Below are 7019 nucleotides of genomic sequence, written 5' to 3'. Positions count from 1 at the left end.
AAGAAAATCTGCCTCAGTATTCCTAATGACCCCTCAATTACTGGGACAGTTATTAGAGTGTAATCAAATTTGAAAGAGTTCCTTTAAATGTTTATCTTTATCTCATTGCTTTTTTTTACATTATAGTATTTTGCTTTTATTTTTATTGAGTTCAGCATATTTAATTTTAGTCATTTGAACCACATGCTATTTAATTTCCTAATAATTAGAACTGGTACAGGATATTTTGCATTGTTTATAGTTTATTCTCTTTTTACTGTAAACACACTTTAAAATGAGCTTTAACTTTTTTTAGAATGTATTAACATTTGTTTTGTGTTCTAGCATTTGGGATGGTTTCATGAATGTTCTTGAAAAGGAAGGATGTTCTTCTCTTTTTTAATGAAATATCTCAGAAACATCAATTAAGACCCATTGATTGACAGTAATCTCATCTTTCACAGGGGTTTTACATGTCTGAAAATGGGACATTTGAATTCCCAACTGTAAGAATTGATACGTTGTCTTTATAAGTTGTCTATATTGATGCAATTGTTACATTATGGACTTTAAAAAGTCCATAAAAATTTATAATAGTTGAATTATTCTTGTATGCCAATCTTTTTACTATAAAAATAAAAGCATTTGTTTTCTTCCTTCTAATAGGATTGTTTGCCACTCTGGTGAATCTGGGGCGCAGAGTCTAAAAGTGAGGCAACTTTATTGGCATTGGTATCAGAAAATCTATACTCCCAACGTTAAGCAGAATTGCATGAGTAAGATGATTGAGCCACATGTGGCACAAACTTGTTTTGCCATAGAGGCACGTGAATAACAACAGCTCAAGTAAACTTATTTCTATCTACTACACCTGGATGGGCAATAAACACACATTCCACGAGTCATTCTGTTTTGAAGAAACTGAGGTCACAAGACTCATGCGTTGTGTTCTTGTAGTTTTCCTTCAAGTACTCAGAAATCTTCTCACACAACTTTATTCTTGGGCTGTGTGCTGACAATTAGTCTCTTTAAAGTTCTTCCGTTTACCATTAAGCTATTGAATAGGCAAGTATTTTAATTGTATGGTTTGCATACTGGTATTCTATAATTCTTTTACTTTCAATCTAAATATTGAAATTTAAACTAATTGAACTATATTTCTTAAGAATGTCTTTAAAATCCAATCTGATAATCTTTGAATTTTTAAGCTGAAGTGTTTAATCCAGTTATATTTGTTGTACTACTAACCTGTTTGAGTTTATTCTGTCCAGTTATACATTTCTGCCTGATGACTCCTGTATTTTTCATTATGTTCCACCTATTTTTGCTACGAAACATTTTATGTACTATTTTCACATTATATATGTGTATCCATGCATATATATATATATATATATATATATATATATATATACACATATACATGCCAAAGCACATATGTGGAAGTCAATAATCCTGTTAAATTTGAAACCTTTTCAGTTGTTTTTCAGTGATATTCTAGGAATTACAATGTATTATAAGCTTCCAGAATATAGCTAGGTGGTTTAATTACTAAAAGATACAGCAATTTCTTCTTAAATATAATTATTTGCTCAAATATAAACCTTTTTTATTTTTATGTTCTATTTTCAAATACTTGGCATGTGAATGCATTATAAACATATATTGTTAGCTGTTTTCATCATTGCTTGATTTGGTATAACTATTCAGAAAATTATAAGATGAACAAATTAAACATTTTCATGTAGTTCTTTATATTTATCACATTTTTGCCGTTTTGCTTCTTCAGTGTTCACTGTTGACTTTAATTAGTACCTGGTACATTAATTTTTAGGATTTCCAGTAATTGTCCATTTTTGAAGAATATCTTTGTTGGCGATACTGGTTTCTGTTCACTCATTTTCTTTTAGGTTCTGGCTTCTTTTATTCCCTCTTAACATCAGTGCTTTCTATTGACCTCTTATCTTCGAATTACATTGTTTCCTGAGTGTGTTGAGTTCCTCACATCACACTGCTGTGTCCAAGACTTTCTTTCCTTATCTGGCTTCCATCAGTTTGACCACCATGTCTACTGTATGAGTTGGTATCCATTTGGTGTTAATCTAATGTGAGTATCACTGATATTGTTAAAAGATTAATATCATACAGTCACAGTTGGAATGTTTCTACCCAAAATGTCTTTAAGTAGATTCCTTTTTACCTCTTCTGCCTCAACTCTTGGAAAAAATTTTTTTCTCCTTGCCACTGTTGTTTTTCCACCCACATTTTTTATAGGATATTTTCTTCATTTACATTTCAAATGCTATTCCATAAGTCCCCTTTACCCTCCCCCTGCCCTGCTCCCCTACCCACTCATTCCCACTTCTTGGCCCTGGTGTTCCCCTGTACTGGGGCATATAAAGTTTGCACGACCAAGGGGCCTCTCTTCCCAATGATGGCTGACTAGGCCATCTTCTGCTACATATGCAGCTAGACACATGAGCTCTGAGAGTACTGATTAGTTCATATTGTTGTTTCACCTATAGAATTGAAGAACCCTTCAGCTCTTGGGTAGTTTCTCTAGCTCCTCCATTGGGTGCCTTGTGTTCCATCCTATAGATGACTCTGAGCATCCACTTCTGTATTTGCCAGGCACTGGCAAAGCCTCATAGTAGACAGCTGCATCAGGGTCCCTTCAGCAAAATCTTGCTGGTGTATGCAATAGTGTCTGCATTTAGTGGCTGATTATGGGATGGACCCCAGTGTGAGCAGTCTCTGGATGGTCCATCCTTTCGTCTTAGCTCCAAACTTTGTCTCTGCAACTCCTTCCATGGAAATTTTATTCCTTATTCTAGGGAGGAATGACGTATTCACACGTTGGTCTTCCTTCTTGATTTTCTTGTGTTTTGGAAGTTGTATCTTGGGTATTCTAGGTTTCTGGGCTAATATCCACTTATCAGTGAGTATATATCAAGTGACTTCTTTTGTGATTAGGTTACCTCACTCAGGATGATATCCTCCAGATATATCAATTTGCCCAAGAATTTCATAAATTCATTGTTTTTAATAGCTGAGTAGTACTCCACTGTGTAAATGTACCACATTTTCTGTTTCTATCCCTCTGTCGAGGGACATCTGGGTTCTTTCCAGTTTCTGGCTATTATAAATAAGGCTGCTATGAACATAGTGGAGCATGTGTTCTTCTTACCAGTTGTAACATCTTCTGGGTATATGCCCAGGAGAGGTATTGCTGAACATAGCAGTACTATGTACTATGTAGTATTATGTTCACAGTACATAGTAGTACTATGTCCAGTTTTCTGAGGAACCACCAGACTGATTTCCAGGGTGGTAGTACCAGCTTGCAATCCCACCAGCAGTGGAAGAATGTTTCTCTTTCTCCATATCCTCACCAGCATCTGCATCACCTGAATTTTTGATCCTAGCCATTCTGACTGCTGTGAGGTGGAATCTCAGGGTTGTTTTGATTTGCATTTCCCTGATGATTAGGATGTTGAACATTTTTTCAAGTGCTTCTCAGCCTTTTGGTATTCCTGAGTTGAGAATTCTTTGTTACTATATTAATCCTCCCAATCCATGAGCATAGGAGATCTTTCCATCTTCTGAGATTTTCAGTTTCTTTCTTCAGAGACTAGAAGTTCTTGTCATGGAGATTTTTCACTTCCCTAGTTAGATTCACACCAAGATATTTTATATTATTTGTGACTATTGTGAAGGATGTTCTTTCCCTAATTTCTTTCTCATCCTATTTATCCTTTGTGTAGAGGAAGGCCACTGATTTCTTTGAGTTTATTTTATATCTAGCTACTGCACTGAAGCTGTTTATCAGGTTAGGAGTTCTCTGGTGGAATTTTTAGAGTCACTTATATATACAATCATATCATCTGCAAACAGTGATATTTTAACTTCTTCCTTTCCAATTTGTATCCCCTTGATCTCCTTTTGTTATAAAATTGCTCTGGCTAGGATTTCAAGTACTTTATTTAATAGGTAGGGAGAAAGTGGGCTTTAAGAAAGAAGCTTTAAGGGCTTCTACTTGTTTTGCAGTGTTCTCCTGTATTTCTTTGAGTTATTAATGCCCTTCTTAAGATCTTCTACCACCATCATGAGATATGATTTTTAAATCCACATCTTGCTTTTCGGGTGTGTTGGGGTATCCAGGACTCGTTGTGGTGGGTGTACTTGGTTCTGATGATGCCCATTGTTCTTGGTTTCTGTTAGTAAGATTCTTACGTTTGCCTTTCGCCATCTGGAAATCTCTGGTGTTAATGTTCAATTTGTCTCTGGTTGGAGTTTGGTCCTCCTGTGATTCTTTTAGCCTCTGTCAGCATCTCTGGGAGTCCAACTCTCTCCTGAGTTCCAGTGGTCAGAGCACTCTCTGCAGGCAAGCTCTCCCCTTTCAGGGCAGGTTGTCCAGCAGTCTGGAGCTCTGATCCACTTCCTGAGTTCTGGGGTCAGAACTCTCCCTGTATGCTGACTCTTCTCTGGTAAGGAATGTGCCCAGGGGTCTGGGTTTCAGCTCTGCCTCCTGACTGAGAATGAAGGTCTGACGCGACCCTGACCAAGAAGCTCTCTTGCTTCTATTGCCCATGTGCTGTCAGGTGATCAGGAGGTCCTAGGAGAGTCCTCTGGTGCCCAAGATGCCCTCGGCCTGGGTCATTCAGAAGATGGCAGGGCTGGGTCCAGCCCGTGATCCCGAGGTGATCCCAAGGTCTTGTGGCATGGAGAGCATTCTGGAGCCCCCAGTGGCCTCCGTTGAGCTCAGAAGAAAGATGCGGTGGTGGCCCCAACTGGAACAGATCCCAGTCTCTGGTCGGATGGGGCTCCCCTGTCCCTGCTCCTGCTGGCACAAGACCCTCCACGATTCTTTGGAGCTGATGTTGCCTTCCACTCACCTGTGATCTCGAGGTGATCCCGAGGTTCTGTGGTGTGGAGAGCACCCTGGAGCCTCCAGTGGCCTCTTCTGGGCTCAGAAGGAAGATGGTGCCTGGAAATCTTTTTATTAATGATTTTGTATATTTGTTATGATCTAGAGTTTTCTGAGGCTTTGCTAAATTTCCTTCAATATTTTCATTGCATTTCAAAATATATTTAATGTTTACATACTATCAATTTTATCAGTTTTTTTGGTGTCATTTCTGGAATGTCCCATTTAAAAAAAAGTAATATGTTAATTTACTTAACTGTATTATTTGTTGAATGATTATTATTATATTTTATTTCAAGTTTTTTAAGTTATTTCCCTCCCCTCTGTTGAACATATTTATAGTGGTTGCCTTGGAAATCCTCTTTGCCAAATGCAGTACATTTGGGATAACTTGCTAATTTCTTTTTGACTTTTTAAAAACATGTCACACTCTCTCCACCAGCTGAGCAAGATGTTGAAAGTGAAGAAGGTCAAGGGAAAGAAGGTGGTCCCGGCCCCCACTGTCGACAAGAAACAGGAGGCCAAGAAGGTGGTCAACCCTCTGTTTGAGAAGAGGCCCAAGACAGGACATTCAGCCCAAAAGAGATCTAACATGCTTTGTCAAATGGCCCTGCTACATCATGCTGCAGTGGCAAAGAGTCATCCTCTACAAGCAGCTCAAAGCCCCTCCTGCCATTAACCAGTTCACCCAGACCCTGGACAGTCAGGCAGCTACTCAGCTGCTTAAGCAAAAGGATGGACCATCCAGAGACTGCCCCACCCGGGGGTCCATCTCATAATCAGCCACTAAACGCAGACACTATTGCATACACCAGCAAGATTTTGCTGAAGGGACCCTGATATAGCTGTCTCCTGTGAGGCTTTGCCAGTGCCTGGCAAATACAGAAGTGGATGCTCACTGTCATCTATAGGATAGAACATAGGGCCCCCAATATAGGAGCTAGAGAAAGTACCCAAGAGCTGAAGGGGTCTGCAATCCTATAGGTGGAACAAGAATATGAACTAATCAGTACCCCCAGAGCTCATGTCTCTACCTGCATATGTAGCAGAAGATGGCCTAGTCAGCCATCATTGGGAAGAGAGGCCCCTTGGTCTAGCAAACTTTATATGCCCCAGTACAGGAGAATGCCAGGGCCAAGAAGTGGGAATGAGTGGGTAGGGGAGCAGGGTGGGGGAGAGTATAGGGGACTTTTAGGATACATTTGAAATGTAAATGAAGAAATTATCTAATAAAAAATTATAAAAAAAAGCTTGCCCTCAAGTACAGGCTAGAGACAAAGCAAGAGCAGAAGCAAAGGCTATTGGTCTGTGCTCAGAAGAAAGCTGCTGGCAAAGGCGATGTCCCAACTAAGAGATCACCTGTCCTCTGAGCAGGAGTCAATACAGTCACCACCTTGGTGGAGAACAAGAAGGCTCAGCTGGTGGTGATTGCCCATGATGTAGACCCCATTGAGCTGGCGGTTTTCCCTGCCTGCCCTGTGTAGAAAGATTGGGGTGCCCTACTGCGTCATCAAGGGAAAAGCCAGGCTGGGGTGGCTGGTCCACAGGAAAACATGCACCACTGTTGCCTTTACACAGGTTAACTCGGAAGACAAGGGTGCTCTGGCTAAGCTGGTAGAAGCTATTAGGACCAATTATAATGATGAGATCCATCACCACTGGGGAGGTAACGTCCTGGGTCCTAAGTCTGTGGCTCACAATGCCAAGCTGGAAAAGGCAAAGGCTAAAGAACTCTCCACTAAATTGGGTTAAATGTACACTAAGTTTTCTGTACATAAATATAATTACAAAAATTTTAAAAAATTAAAAATATGTCACCTTGACTTGGATTGATTGAGGATATCTCTTGATCTCCCTTTGTTTCTTTAATTTCAAAACAGACACTTGGAATGCTATATTTTAGAACTTCTGGCTTTTGATTTCCCTATGAGGACTCCTGTTTTAATTGTGATACCTAAAATTACTTAGCTATGTGAAAAACCTCTTGATGGACCTTGTGTAGGTGGTTGAATACATTCAAAATTCAGAGAGTTTTCTAGTTTGTTCTACTTTTTCTTTGCTATGGATCTTTCCAGGCCTCTTAAGTATATTCTCAACCTCTCAGTGAATTTCT

General features: G+C 39.4%; 1 pseudogene; it reads left to right on the top strand.

Moving 5' to 3' along the window:
* The first annotated feature begins 5357 nt into the window (after positions 1-5357).
* LOC110304006 lies at positions 5358-6658 on the top strand (annotated as a pseudogene).
* The last annotated feature ends 361 nt before the right edge of the window (positions 6659-7019 follow it).

This window comes from Mus caroli, chromosome 10 (assembly GCF_900094665.2).
Source record: "Mus caroli chromosome 10, CAROLI_EIJ_v1.1, whole genome shotgun sequence".
Taxonomy (NCBI): domain Eukaryota; kingdom Metazoa; phylum Chordata; class Mammalia; order Rodentia; family Muridae; genus Mus; species Mus caroli.
Note: the sequence above shows the minus strand (reverse complement) of the source record. Positions and strands in the feature narration are given on the sequence as shown.